Source organism: Pyrus communis, chromosome 5 (assembly GCF_963583255.1).
Source record: "Pyrus communis chromosome 5, drPyrComm1.1, whole genome shotgun sequence".
Classification (NCBI taxonomy): domain Eukaryota; kingdom Viridiplantae; phylum Streptophyta; class Magnoliopsida; order Rosales; family Rosaceae; genus Pyrus; species Pyrus communis.
This window is the reverse complement of record NC_084807.1, coordinates 7,676,213-7,689,366: the sequence shown is the minus strand read 5'-3', so window position 1 is coordinate 7,689,366 and position 13,154 is coordinate 7,676,213. Positions and strand designations below refer to the sequence as shown.

Here is a 13,154-nt window from a genome sequence, read left to right as displayed (position 1 = left end):
AAATCCACACATCCAATCGTTCTTCAAGACTAAGCCCAAAAGCCCTTGAAGATCCGCTCATCCATCAACCTTCAAGATCAAGCCCAAAAGCCCTTGAAGAAATCCATACACCCATTCTTCAAGATCAAGCCCAACGCCTCTTGAAGATCCGTTCATCAACTGTTCATCCTTAGATCAAACCCTAACGGCCCTTTGGATCAACAACTCATCCACAAACCTACACCCTACGAAGATAGAATCAGAGGACCAAATTTGAGAGAGATCGTAACCCCAAAATCATAAACACAAAAATATTGTTTTGTACACGTTATTCTTGTTTCTTGTTTCAAAGAAACTTTCGTGTTCACAAATTTGGCACGCCCGGTGGGACATCTCTACCTTTCATCTCTATCCTCAAATCATCGAAAAACGCAAATGGCATCAAGAAAGGATCAAGATGTTCCTGCAATTAAAGCAAAGAACAAGAACATCATCGCCGCAAGTGGTGATATTTCGGGCACCATAACCCGAAGTAAGGCAAGAGCTCTTTTTGTCGCGGCTTCCGCCCCTGCATTAACTCTGTCAAAGGAACAAGAGCACCTGAGGCACAAGCCTGTGATCACCCTAGCCTCGCTAAGGGCATCAAGAGGGGAAAGCCCGAGGAAATACTCAGAGTCCCTACTCTCCGACGCTGATTCGAGCGGCAGTACAACCATGCAAGTCATGACCACTGGAGTAACTTCAATCGAGGAGCAGCTAGCTCAGATGAATGAAGCAATCGCAAAGCTCACACGGACTGCAGAGGAGAAAAACTTGCAAACCGCCGGACTCATCAATCGTCTGGAGGCACAGCATGACGTCAAAATGAAACCAAGCTCTCTTCGAACTAAGAAGACCGAAGAAGGCTTTAACCCAAATGCCTACGAACTCATGTCAAAGGCTAGGCATGACTTTGCTTCCTCTTCAAATCTTGGAAAGAAGGTTTCAAACACCGTCAATGACAAAGATCGTGACCTCACCGAGACTCAAAAGAAGTTGAAGGAGCATGATTACGGAGTTGACAACAACAAAGCTGGACTTGGCTTCACACCAAATGCACCCGTGAAGATTTCAAGCAAAGTGAAGAAAGCTAGCGCTCAACACATCAGCGTGAGCATTGAACAAGACCAAAAAGAGCCTAAACCCGCCCCTCGGACGTCGGTCTTCGATAGGATGAGCCATTCAAGCTCCAGAATTTCAGTGCTTAATCGCATTGGTAGTCAAGGCCGAACCTCTGTCTTCAAGAGGCTTAACGCGCCAACATCCCAAAGCTCTGTTTTTGAAAGGTTGTTAAAGCCTAAGAAACAAAGCAACACATCTATCTCTCCTCTGCGACGATCAGCTTCGGAAAGATTTGAAGATAATGAGAAGCCTTTTGGAAAGAGGAAGACAACACCAAAGGAAGAAAAGTTCGATGGGTTAGCAGAAAAATGCGACGTTCGAAGCTTGATTCCTTCAAGGATGAAGCGCCAAGCAATCCTAGAGGTCGACACAAAAGGACCATTGAAAGTAAGGAGGCGCATCATCGTCCACACTGGCAAATCTTCATGCCAACAAACCCAAGAGGACGGCACTGAAGATGAAATCCCTAAGAAAGATGTCACTTCTGGCTCTTTCGACTCAAAGTCTTCACCTCGACTGTTGGGGGCATGCTCCAAGTCAAGTGAAATTGAAGGATGGTCCCATGTCACTCCGAAGAAACTGCACGAGAAACATATGTCTTCTCCACAAGTGCACCAATCAGAAAGGAGGGAAAGCAGCTTTCGCCAACCTCCAAAGCAATGTGAAAATGTTGAAGATAAGAAAATTTCAACACAAAGATCGTTCATGCGCGATCTCTTCTTCATCGAAGACTTATTCAATTTCTCGATCAAGGCTCCTTGCTATGAAGATTGTGAGGAATGCCTTTCGAAGATCGCTTCGAAGAAATTGGACAAGCAGCAACCATCTTGACCACAAGCTCCTTGTCTGCACGAGTTGAAACTGCAAACGACACCACAAGCTCCTCGTTCGCACGAGCCTAAAAGGTGACAACCAAACGCTCCTTGCCTGCACGAGCTGAAACTGCAAACGGCACCAAACGCTCCTTGCCTGCACGAGCTGAAACTGCAAACGTTCATTGCCTGCACGAGCTGAAACTGCAAACGGCACCAAACGCTCATTGCCTGCACGAGCTGAAACTGCAAACGGCACCTAACGCTCCTTGCCAATCATTGAAATCATGGTGGATGCAACCACTGGCCATGAGGCATTATCATTCATGGATGGCTCTTCTGGGTACAATCAAATTCGCATGGCCCTCGAAGACGAAGAACTAACAGCCTTTCGTACTCCAAAAGGTATCTACTGCTACAAGGTGATGCCCTTTGTTCTAAAGAACGCTGGAGCTATGTATCAACGCGCAATGCAGAAAATCTTCAATGACATGCTACACAAAAACGTAGAATGTTACGTAGATGATGTGGTGGTTAAGACGAAGAAAAGATCAGACCACTTGAAGGATCTGCGAATAGTGTTCGAAAGGTTGCGAAAATACAACCTCAAGATGAACCCGTTAAAGTGTGCGTTTGGCGTCACCTCTGGAAAATTCCTTGGTTTCATCGTCAAGCACCGTGGTATTGAAGTAGACCAATCAAAGATCAAGGCCATTCAAAGCATGCCCGAGCCAAGAAACCTACACGAGCTGAAAAGTCTACAAGGACGGCTAGCCTTCATCAGACGCTTCATCTCCAACCTCGCAGGGCGTTGTCAACCGTTTAGTCGCCTTATGAAGAAAGATGTTCCATTCGTATGGGACAAAGCATGCCATAATGCTTTTGAAAGCATAAAGAAATATTTGTCAAGTCCACCTGTCCTGGGGGCACCTGTGCCCGGGAAACCACTCATATTGTATATTGCTGCTCAGGAAAGTTCAATCGGAGCACTCTTGGCGCAAGAGAATGAATCCCAAAAAGAAGGAGCACTTTACTACCTCAGTCGATCTCTCACCGGCGCTGAGTTGAACTATTCCCCAATAGAAAAGATGTGCCTCGCTTTGGTGTTTGCCATTCAGAAACTCAGACATTACATGCATGCTTACACCATCCACTTGGTTGCTAAAGCCGACCCTGTCAAATACGTTATGACTAAGCCAGTCTTGACAGGGCGACTCGCTAAATGGGCTTTGCTTCTTAATCAATATGAGATCATCTACGTCTCAGCTAAAGCCGTCAAGGGACAAGCGCTAGCAGACTTCCTTGCAGATCATCCAATCCCGGCTGATTGGAAAATCTCAGACGACTTGCCTAACGAGGAGGTGTTCTACATCGACATCTTCCCAACATAGACGATGTTCTTCGACGGATCCGCACGAGCAGACGGAGCGGGGGCAGGAGTAGTATTCATGTCACCACAAAGGCAAATACTACCTTACTCCTTCCAACTGAATGAGCTATGCTCCAACAATGTTGCTGAGTACCAAGCATTGATCATTGGGCTCCAAATGGCGATCAACATGGAAATCAGAGCTCTTGAGGTATATGGCGATTCCAAGCTCATAATCAATCAACTCTTAACTGAATATGAGGTGAGGAAAGATGATCTCGTCCCATACTTCCGGCTAGCGACCCAACTGCAACAAAAGTTCGAAGCTGTGACACTAGAACATGTGCCAAGAAAGGAAAATCAAATGGCAGACGCTCTCGCCAATCTAGCCTCGAGTATGACACTAAGAAAAGACGAGTTGCAGACGTGCCAGTTTGCCAAAGATGGGTGATTCCGCTCGTTAATGAAATGTCACTAGATGATACAAATGTCATCTCAGTATTTCCAGTCGATGCTGAAGAGTGGAGACAGCCGCTGATCGACTACTTAGAGCACGGAAAGCTTCCAGATGATCTCAGACACCGTTCCGAAATACGTCGACGAGCACCTCGCTTCCTTTACTACAAAGGAACACTCTATCGACGCTCTTTTGAAGGAGTGCTCCTGAGATGCCTAGGTGAGGAAGAAGTTAATCTAGCCATGGAAGAAGCACATTCAGGTGTGTGTGGGGCACATCAGTCTGGACCAAAGCTACATTTCCGGCTTAAAAGAATGGGTTACTACTGGCCGAGCATGGTGAAGGACTGCCTGGAACACGCCAAAAGGTGCCAAGCCTGCCAATTCCACGCCAACTTCATACATCAACCGCCTGAACCATTACACCCTACAGTTGCTTCATGGCCGTTCGACGCATGGGGATTGGACGTTGTAGGACCAATTACGCCAAAGTCATCTGCAGGGGAAGCTTACATCCTAGCTGCAACAGATTACTTCTCCAAGTGGGCTGAAGCCATCCCTTTAAGGGAAGTAAAAAAGGAAACTGTTGTTCGTTTCATCAAGGAGCATATCATCCACCGATATGGGGTGCCTCGCTACATTATCACTGACAACGGAAAGCAGTTCTCCAACCGACTCGTGGACGAGCTTTGCGACAAATACAAGTTCAAGCAGCACAAGTCTTCCATGTATCATGCTCCGGCCAACGGCCTCGCGGAAGCATTCAACAAGACGTTGTGCAACCTCCTGAAAAAGGTAATCAGCCGAATAAAGAGAGATTGGCATGAAAGAATAAGTGAAGCACTTTGGGCATATAGGACTACACATAGGACTCCTACCCAAGCTACACCTTATTCTCTCGTATATGGCGTAGAAGCTGTCTACCGCTCGAAAGTTAAATTCCCTCACTAAGGATGGCTATACAAGAAGGCTTGACTGATGAAGAAAATGCAAAGTTGCGCCTTCAGGAGTTAGAAGCGCTGGATGAGAGAAGGCTCGAAGCTCAACAACACTTAGAATGCTACCAAGTACGGTTATCCAAGGCATTCAACAAGAAAGTCCGCCCAAGGTCTTTCCAAGCCGGAGATCTCGTGCTGGCATTGCGTAGGCCTATCATTACAACTCATAAGACAAAAAGCAAGTTCACATCAAAGTGGGATGGACCCTACGTAATACAAGAGATCTACACCAATGGCGCCTACTTAATCATGGCAGAAGACGGGTTGAAGATCGGCCCCATCAACGGCAGATTTTTGAAGCGCTACTACCCCTAAAACAAACGCACCAACGCTCCTGGTCCGCATGAGCATAAAAGGCGACAACCAAAGCTCCTCGTTCGCACGAGCCTAAAAGGCGACAACCAACGCTCCTGGCCCGCAAGAGCATAAACTGTGTACGGCAAAATCATCAAAAAAAAAAAAAAATTCATCAAAAAAAAAAAAAAAAAAAAAAACCATCACTCATTTGAACTACGTCATGACTTGATCCCTCCTCAACCAAGGGTACGTAGGCAACTTGAAACTTCAAAACTTCAAGTACAGTCACATCATCAAAATAAAAAAAAAAAAAAAAAGGGAAATAACACATCTTGGTGATGTATATGTTTTATCTGTATTTAGCACAATACACTAAATAAAGTAAAGCATGTTCATTGATCTCCGAGAAATTACAAGTGCGTACAAAAAAAAAAAAAAAAAAAAAAAAAAAAAAAAAAAAAAGAGGGAGCTTTCATAAAGGTTGTTCACGTGAAGCCCCACTACTTAGGAAAACTACAAAAGCAGGAGGCATCAAAGAAGAGGCCTCAATACTTGGTGGAACGCTAGATGAGCCAGGAAAAATGTGCCTCTGGAAGAAAGCAGCAAGCCTTTGACGGTCACTTTGAATTCGACCACTGGATTCTTGTAGCTCATCAAGCTTCCTCTTCATGCCCGTCGAATAGTTATTTGCAAGCACATGCAAACTTCTATTCTCGTGCTTAAGCTGTTTGATCTCTTGCTTAAGAGTTTCCACATCCGCCATCAATGATTCCACTTGGCGGGATCGAGCAAGTAGGCGTTGGCCCATGTTGGACACAGAGCATGCGCACTGAACACTGAGAGTTAGGGACTCTTGAACGGCCAACTCATCGGACCGTTCTGAAAGCAGCCTACTATCTTTTGGAGTGAGGAAGTTCCTAGCTACTATCGTAGTTGTTGTTGCGTCCTTCATCACAGAATCTTCACCTGTCAAAGGGCCATTAGAAGATAAGAAAGAAGGGCACCATACATTTACCTGACGCAGCGCACTCGAATCACTGCTGAGACTCAAATCTAAGCAAATGTTAGACGGGTTAGCCATTGTCAAAAGGTTAAAAGAGAAAGGTGGATGGAGTAAAATCAGAAAGGGCCGAAGACGATTTTCACAAACGGGCGATCTTCAAAGTGTGCATGTTGGAGGTGATCGATACCTCTATAAAAAGCCAAGGCGACACGACCACCGATTCAAAAAATCGGATTTTCCTGCGTGAAGTTCGGCGATGCTTTCGCGGCTTTTCAGATAACGCGTTCAACTTTGTCAAAAGATCTCTGACAAAGTTGAAAACACGTGAAGGTTATCATCCCAACTACGCGCCTTTGCCAACAAGCGTGGTGACAGAGCCGCACCCGTGACTACTTTTTCGAAGAGGCGCTCGCTCAGAAATCGAAGAGACGCTTGTTAAAAAATCGAAGAGACGTTTGTCGACAAGGGTAAAAGAACATAACCACCATTTGCTATTGGGAAATCCCTATATATGTCGACCTTCATCTTTTATGGCAAGGCAGACCTGAAAAAAAAAATGCCCAACTCTTCCTCACCTCTGAGGGCGCACTCCCAGCAAAGCATCTCGAAATACTCAATTTTTTTTTTCTTCCCCAAAGAAGATACCAGATGCCTGGAATACAGATGAGGCAGGAGGAAACGGTAAATCGAAGCATGTGGAGACAAGCACAACAAATATATGTGCTGATTCATTCGCTGCTTCTTCAAAAGCAAAAGTATCTCATATCATCAAGGGCGAAAGCAAAGGTATCTCATATCATGCTTTTTCCCTGTCTTTTCCTTTGCCCTTGTTCTCACCTGCCAAGGCAAGGACAGAGAAAGCAATATGTCGGAACCTCCACTCAAACTTGCGCTGCCACCAAGAAGTGAGGGTCCATTCAAATGCAAGGTTTGCATTCAACTCCTGCATCAGAGGACAAATACTACAAGAGAAGATGCTAAACCTGCATAAGGAAATACCACTTCTGCAAAGGGAGCAAGTAAGGCAAGTGAAAATGATACATCGAAGCATGTGGAGACAAGCACAACAAATATATGTGCTGATTCATTCGCTGCTTCTTCGAAAGCAAAGGTATTTCATATCATGCTTTTTCCCTGCCTTTTCCTTTGTCTTTGTTATTACTCGCATGGCAAAGTGAAAGAGAGCAATCAGCCGACACTTGGAGTTAGTCTTTCGATCTGGAACCGACTACCTGGAACCTTTGCCTGGTTGCTTACCTAGCGTTGCTCGAGTAGTCATCTTCAACGGTTGATACACTGCCAGAGAAGGGACAAGGAAACTTCAATCTTTCCAATTCGTATTCAATACGAATTGGAAAGATTGAACAAAGAAACAGGTCAGCACCTCCACCTCGTACTTGCCTGCCATATCCTGAAACCGCTCGTAGACCTTCGGGGGGGAGACCAAAAGAATCCTGCTGCCCAGTTCAAGAGTAGCACAAAGGAAAATCAACGAGTGGAGGAGACCAGAAGAATCCTCCAGCCCAGTTCAAGATCAAGCCTCAATGGCCCTTGAAGAAATCACAAGTCCGATTCAAAATCAAGTGTTCACCACCCTTGAATCAAATTCAACTCTAGATAAAAGGAGTAAGTTCAGACCTTCGGGGGAGACCAAAAGAATCCTGCTGCCCACTTCAAGTTTAAAATGATATTAAGTGGGAAATTAGGCCATAAGTTACACCATTTCAATTTCAATATTGCATTAAGTGGGAAAATTAGGCAATGGTGCTTGGAAAGGAAAAAAATATTTTGTGGTGGTGATTCATTCTCAAAGCCTATAAATAGGCTTCTCCATCAAGGTATCAAGCATCAAGGAATTCACAAATACATTTCTTTACTCCAAAATTAGAAGAGAATTCCCCAAATCCTTGAAGCTTTGAAACTCCAAAGCTTCCAACCATCCAAATTCCCAAGAAAAGCCAACACACACCAAAACCAATTCACAAATACATTTCTCTACACACCAAAACCTTGAAGCCTTAAAGTTCTAAAGCTCTCAAGAAAATCCTGAAGGATCAAGAAAGCACTCTTCGTTTCTTCGTCAAATCCTCCTTCAAGATCAAGCCCCAACGACCCTTGAAGAACAACCATTATTCAAGATCAAGCCCCGACGGCCCTTGAAGAAAGTGTTCATTGTTCATCAACTGTTCATCCTAAGATCAAGCCCCAACGGCCCTTTGGATCAACAACCTCAACAAATCCACACATCCAATCGTTCTTCAAGATTAAGCCCAAAAGCCCTTGAAGATCCGCTCATCCATCAACCTTCAAGATCAAGCCCAAAAGCCCTTGAAGAAATCCACACAACCATTATTCAAGATCAAGCCCCGACGGCCCTTGAAGAAAGTGTTCATTGTTCATCAACTGTTCATCCTAAGATCAAGCCCCAACGACCTTTTGGATCAACAACCTCAACAAATCCACACATCCAATCGTTCTTCAAGATTAAGCCCAAAAACCCTTGAAGATCCGCTCATCCATCAACCTTCAAGATCAAGCCCAAAAGCCCTTGAAGAAATCCACACAACCATTATTCAAGATCAAGCCCCGATGGCCCTTGAAGAAAGTGTTCATCGTTCATCCTAAGATCAAGCCCCAACGGCCCCTTGGATCAACAGCACAAACAAATCCACACATCCAATCGTTCTTCAAGACTAAGCCCAAAAGCCCTTGAAGATCCGCTCATCCATCAACCTTCAAGATCAAGCCCAAAAGCCCTTGAAGAAATCCATACACCCATTCTTCAAGATCAAGCCCAACGCCTCTTGAAGATCCGTTCATCAACTGTTCATCCTTAGATCAAGCCCCAACGGCCCTTTGGATCAACAACTCATCCACAAACCTACACCCTACGAAGATAGAATCAGAGGACCAAATTTGAGAGAGATCGTAACCCCAAAATCATAAACACAAAAATATTGTTTTGTACACGTTATTCTTGTTTCTTGTTTCAAAGAAACTTTCGTGTTCACATACACCTAGGACGTTCCAACAATCCAAGCTTGAATGTGATGGCACGGCTAAGGCTCTCCTCTCCTTCCTCCTTGCAAAACTGCGACACTAGACGGATTTGTGTGTATATGGATGTGTGGTGTGAATTGTGGTGAATGATGGGTGTGAATGAGTGCTGCGTTATCATGTATTTATAGGGTGAAGGGAAGGCACAAAATTGGGATGAAAAGGAGAGGAATTAGGACTCCAAATCACCAAAGGACAAGGATACTTTCATTCAGATTCCAGGGAGGACAAGGAATGATCCTTGCGGCAGATTCTAGAACTTCTAGAAGGGTTACATGCGGCATAAAATTAGGGCACGAAAATAGGGCTTTTAGAACTTGATATTTAGGTGATTTAATGTGAAAAGGAGTCCTATTTGTAGCTGGAATTAAGGTAGGAAAAGATTAGGATATGATAAGATAAGATAAGGTTGTTTGGATATTGTTCCTTCTTTGTAGCTAATTCCTTATCTTCAATGCTTCCAAATTTGTTTCTCTAGATATTAAGCACATTCCTAACCTCTCTTGATCTTCAAATTCGTCCATCCACCTTGCTCTATGCATGTGCTATCCATTACAAGCCCAAAACTGCTTTAAAATGCACCAAAATGCACTTTCTTTGCCTCTTTTGCCATTTGAACTTGAAAACACACGAAAATAACTTAAATCACTATAATAAATAGAAACTAACTTACTAAATGCAAGAAAATAAGCCAACAAAGTCGCATAAATATGCTCCTATCAGTGAGTGCACACATCTTTCAAAAATTTGGCGTATGATGGAATATTTTTTATTGCATCAAGTAGTGACAGATTAATCTGAACTTTAGATAGAGTTTGCATAAAGTCTCTCAATTGCTTGTCTTTTTCTTTTGGCTTCAAACGTTCTAGATATGGAATTGGGGCCTCATAAACATGTTCTAGGCATTTTTCTGTTGCTGGATTGTTTTTGGGTAGTTGCTGTTCAGCAGCAGATTCTTTAGGTTTTTCAGTAGATTTTGCAAGGTTTTCTGCAAAGTGGTCTTCACTTTTTGCATTCTCACAATTATCATAACTTTTACCGCACCGTAAAACTCTAACAACACTGCATTCTTCTGAACCCCGTGGATTAGGGACCATTTGGCTAGGAAATTTTACTTTCTCCCTTTCTGTGATATGACTTGCTAACTGGCCTAATTGCTTTTCCAGATTTTGAATTGAAGCTTGTACATTCTGCATATTCTGATCATTTTTGTCTATGTACTGTTTTGTAGATTGCATAAACATTTGGAGTGTATCCTCCAAAGAAAGTTCGGGCTGCACAGCTGGCTACTGTATATGATTTTGCTGAAAAGGCTGCACTTGCTGGTTTCCTCCCCACTTCATATTTGGGTGATCCCTCCAACCTGGGTTATAAAAATGAGAATATGGGTCATTTATGGGTCTTTGAAAATTGTTAAATGTATTTACTTGTTCTGCCACATGTTCAGGATAGGCGTCCTTGTGTGGGCAGCCCATAAAATCATGATTCGGCATGCTGCAGATGCTGCAAACTGCTACAGTAAGCTGCTGTATTGCAACCTCCTGCACTGGTACTGTTATTTTCTGCAAAAGCATGTCAAATTTTGAGTAAAAAATTTTCAAGTTTTTTCTCCATTTTTTCAATTTGAGCAGATACATGTGGAGTTCCAATCGACATATTAAAAACACATCTGGTTTATGTCTAATCCGCTGCCCATTACTGTGTCTTTGTAGCCATTTTCTCAAATAACTGAAATGCTTGTTGAGCATTTTTATCTGAAAACGAACCTCCGGATGATGCATTCACATAACTCTTGGTAGTTAGATTTAAACCCTTGTAGAATATTTGCATTCTTGTGTCCCCATTAATATCAGCATGAGGACACTTCCTGAATAAATCTGAAAATCGCTCCCAAGCTTCATGGAACTCTTCATTAGGCTTTTGAACAAAAGATAGAATTTTAGTTCTTATGTCAAGAGTCTTGGATGCTGGATAAAACTTGCTTAAGAATTTTTCACTTAACTGTGCCTAAGAAGTGATGCTCCCAGATAGGAGTATAAAAAGTCGTGTTTTCGCCTTGTCTTTTAAAGTATAGGGAAAACGACAAAGCTTAATAAACTCTGCAGAAAACCCTCTAACCAAAATATTTTTGCAACCCATCAGAAATTCGGTAATATACATGTTAGGATCGTCATGAGCTAGTCCATGAAAAGTAGGCAATATTTCCAACATGTGATGTCTAATCTCAAAAGTATCACCTTCATCTTCTAGATAAACAACGCAACTCGGTAATTCATTAGCACAGGCTGCTAGTGTTTGTCTCAAAGGTTGCCCAGCTTTGGGCTTGTTTCTTTGTTTTCTGAAACACCTAAAAATAGGTGCTGCAGAAAAGTGTCCTTTAAGGAAAGATCAGACGCCAAAAACTATTGCCCACTGCTTTCGTAATGTTCTTTTAGGCTAATGATTAAATTGAACAAGCTATGCAGATTGTGATCTGGTTCTGACCATGCATAGATTTCAGTAATCTGAAAAGAAAAAAAAAATCGAAAATTAAAATTAAAGAGATTTTTTTTTGAACGAAAATAATTAATTAAGAGTATGATAAAAGCAAATTAATTAAAACAATCCCCGACGTCGGTGCCAATTTCTTGATAAGATTTTTTGTTCCTACGCAAATAGGGTTAAAATCACTGAAAATACCTGCAAGAATACAAGGTAATTGTAGTATAATTGCTCATGCAAGATCGTTGTCCCCAAAGATTGTTTGACTAATTCGTAATTAAATCAACTCTTAATTAACTATTAAAACATATTTTTATCAAAGATTTGAGATTTTTGAGTTTGAAAATATTGAATTAACAATTAAAGAAACCTAGAAGTTAGAAAATAAAGGTAGCAAACAGAAAAAGGTTTTTTTTAATTAAAATCAATTTAGGGAAAGACTAGGGTTTAGCTATCACCGTCACAATCCTATGCAATTCTATCAATTACTTATGAATTTCCACATCCATGCTTTGAAGGTTAGGTTTTCCTAATGCATATTTTCCTTGTGATGTTCAAACGAAAACGTAGATCTAGCATGCAATCCGTCTGTGATGTTCAGATCAAATATAAACATGTAAGACTCACTAAGCTTCGTGAAAACCCTTTCAAAAACCATGCAACCCTTAAGAGCGTGATGTTCTCCTTAAGTGAACTTACAATTACTAATCACAAGAAGCCCTCCTCAATTTCAGGGTGATGTTCCAACAAAAATTGCATCAAATTACTTGTCTAAATACCCTAATGGTGATCAATCATTAAAATATATAGATAGTTTTAATCACAGTGATTAATAATTCAAAGCAAGCATGCATCCATTCACAAGCAAATTAACAAAACTACATATTCTTGCTAAGGTTTTTGGCCTAACCCTAGCAAAAGAATTAGTTACGCATACTCATAATAAAAATCAAAGGAAATATCATTAAAATGAATAAGAATGAAAACACCTCCGAGTAGAAAATCTTCAAGAACCCTAGCAATTCTCTCTGTCTCCAAAGTTTCATAAAAACAAGCGTAGCCCAACTAGGGCCGACTAAAACCTTAAATATATCCCTAAAAGCCAGCGGCACAATCCCTGAGAACCATCAACCAAGTCTCCTCTTTCCACTAGGAAGCTAACTAATAATAAATATATTAAACCATAAAGTTCTAATTAAGTTAGGATAAACTGCATAGAAACTGTCTAGCCATATTTTAGCACCAAATCTCCTCCAAATCCAGTCTAGGATAGCTTGTTTTAAAGATAAGAACGTTCTGAACATATCTCCAGAAGGCCACGAACCCATCTAAGGTCATATTAGGCTCCAAAAACGCAATTCAAGCTCAAAACGTCGTTATTCCAGCAATGTGCATTGCTCCTTTATTTTATTACCAGAAAATCACTGCTCGGTGGAAAAATCTGATATTTTGATAGGATCAAGCCAAGTGACTCACAAACGTCCTCCAACTGGAATTACTCCAAAATTCATCCATTTGACCATGTTTGCTCCAGAAGAAGT

At 42.1% G+C, this 13,154-nt stretch overlaps 1 non-coding gene across 1 annotated transcript; it reads left to right on the top strand.

Moving 5' to 3' along the window:
* Positions 1 to 10,978: 10,978 nt before the first annotated feature.
* On the top strand, positions 10,979 to 11,084 carry LOC137735823 (small nucleolar RNA R71). Its single transcript, XR_011068726.1, has one exon. It is a non-coding gene; the product is annotated as a small nucleolar RNA R71 (small nucleolar RNA).
* Positions 11,085 to 13,154: the final 2,070 nt, after the last annotated feature.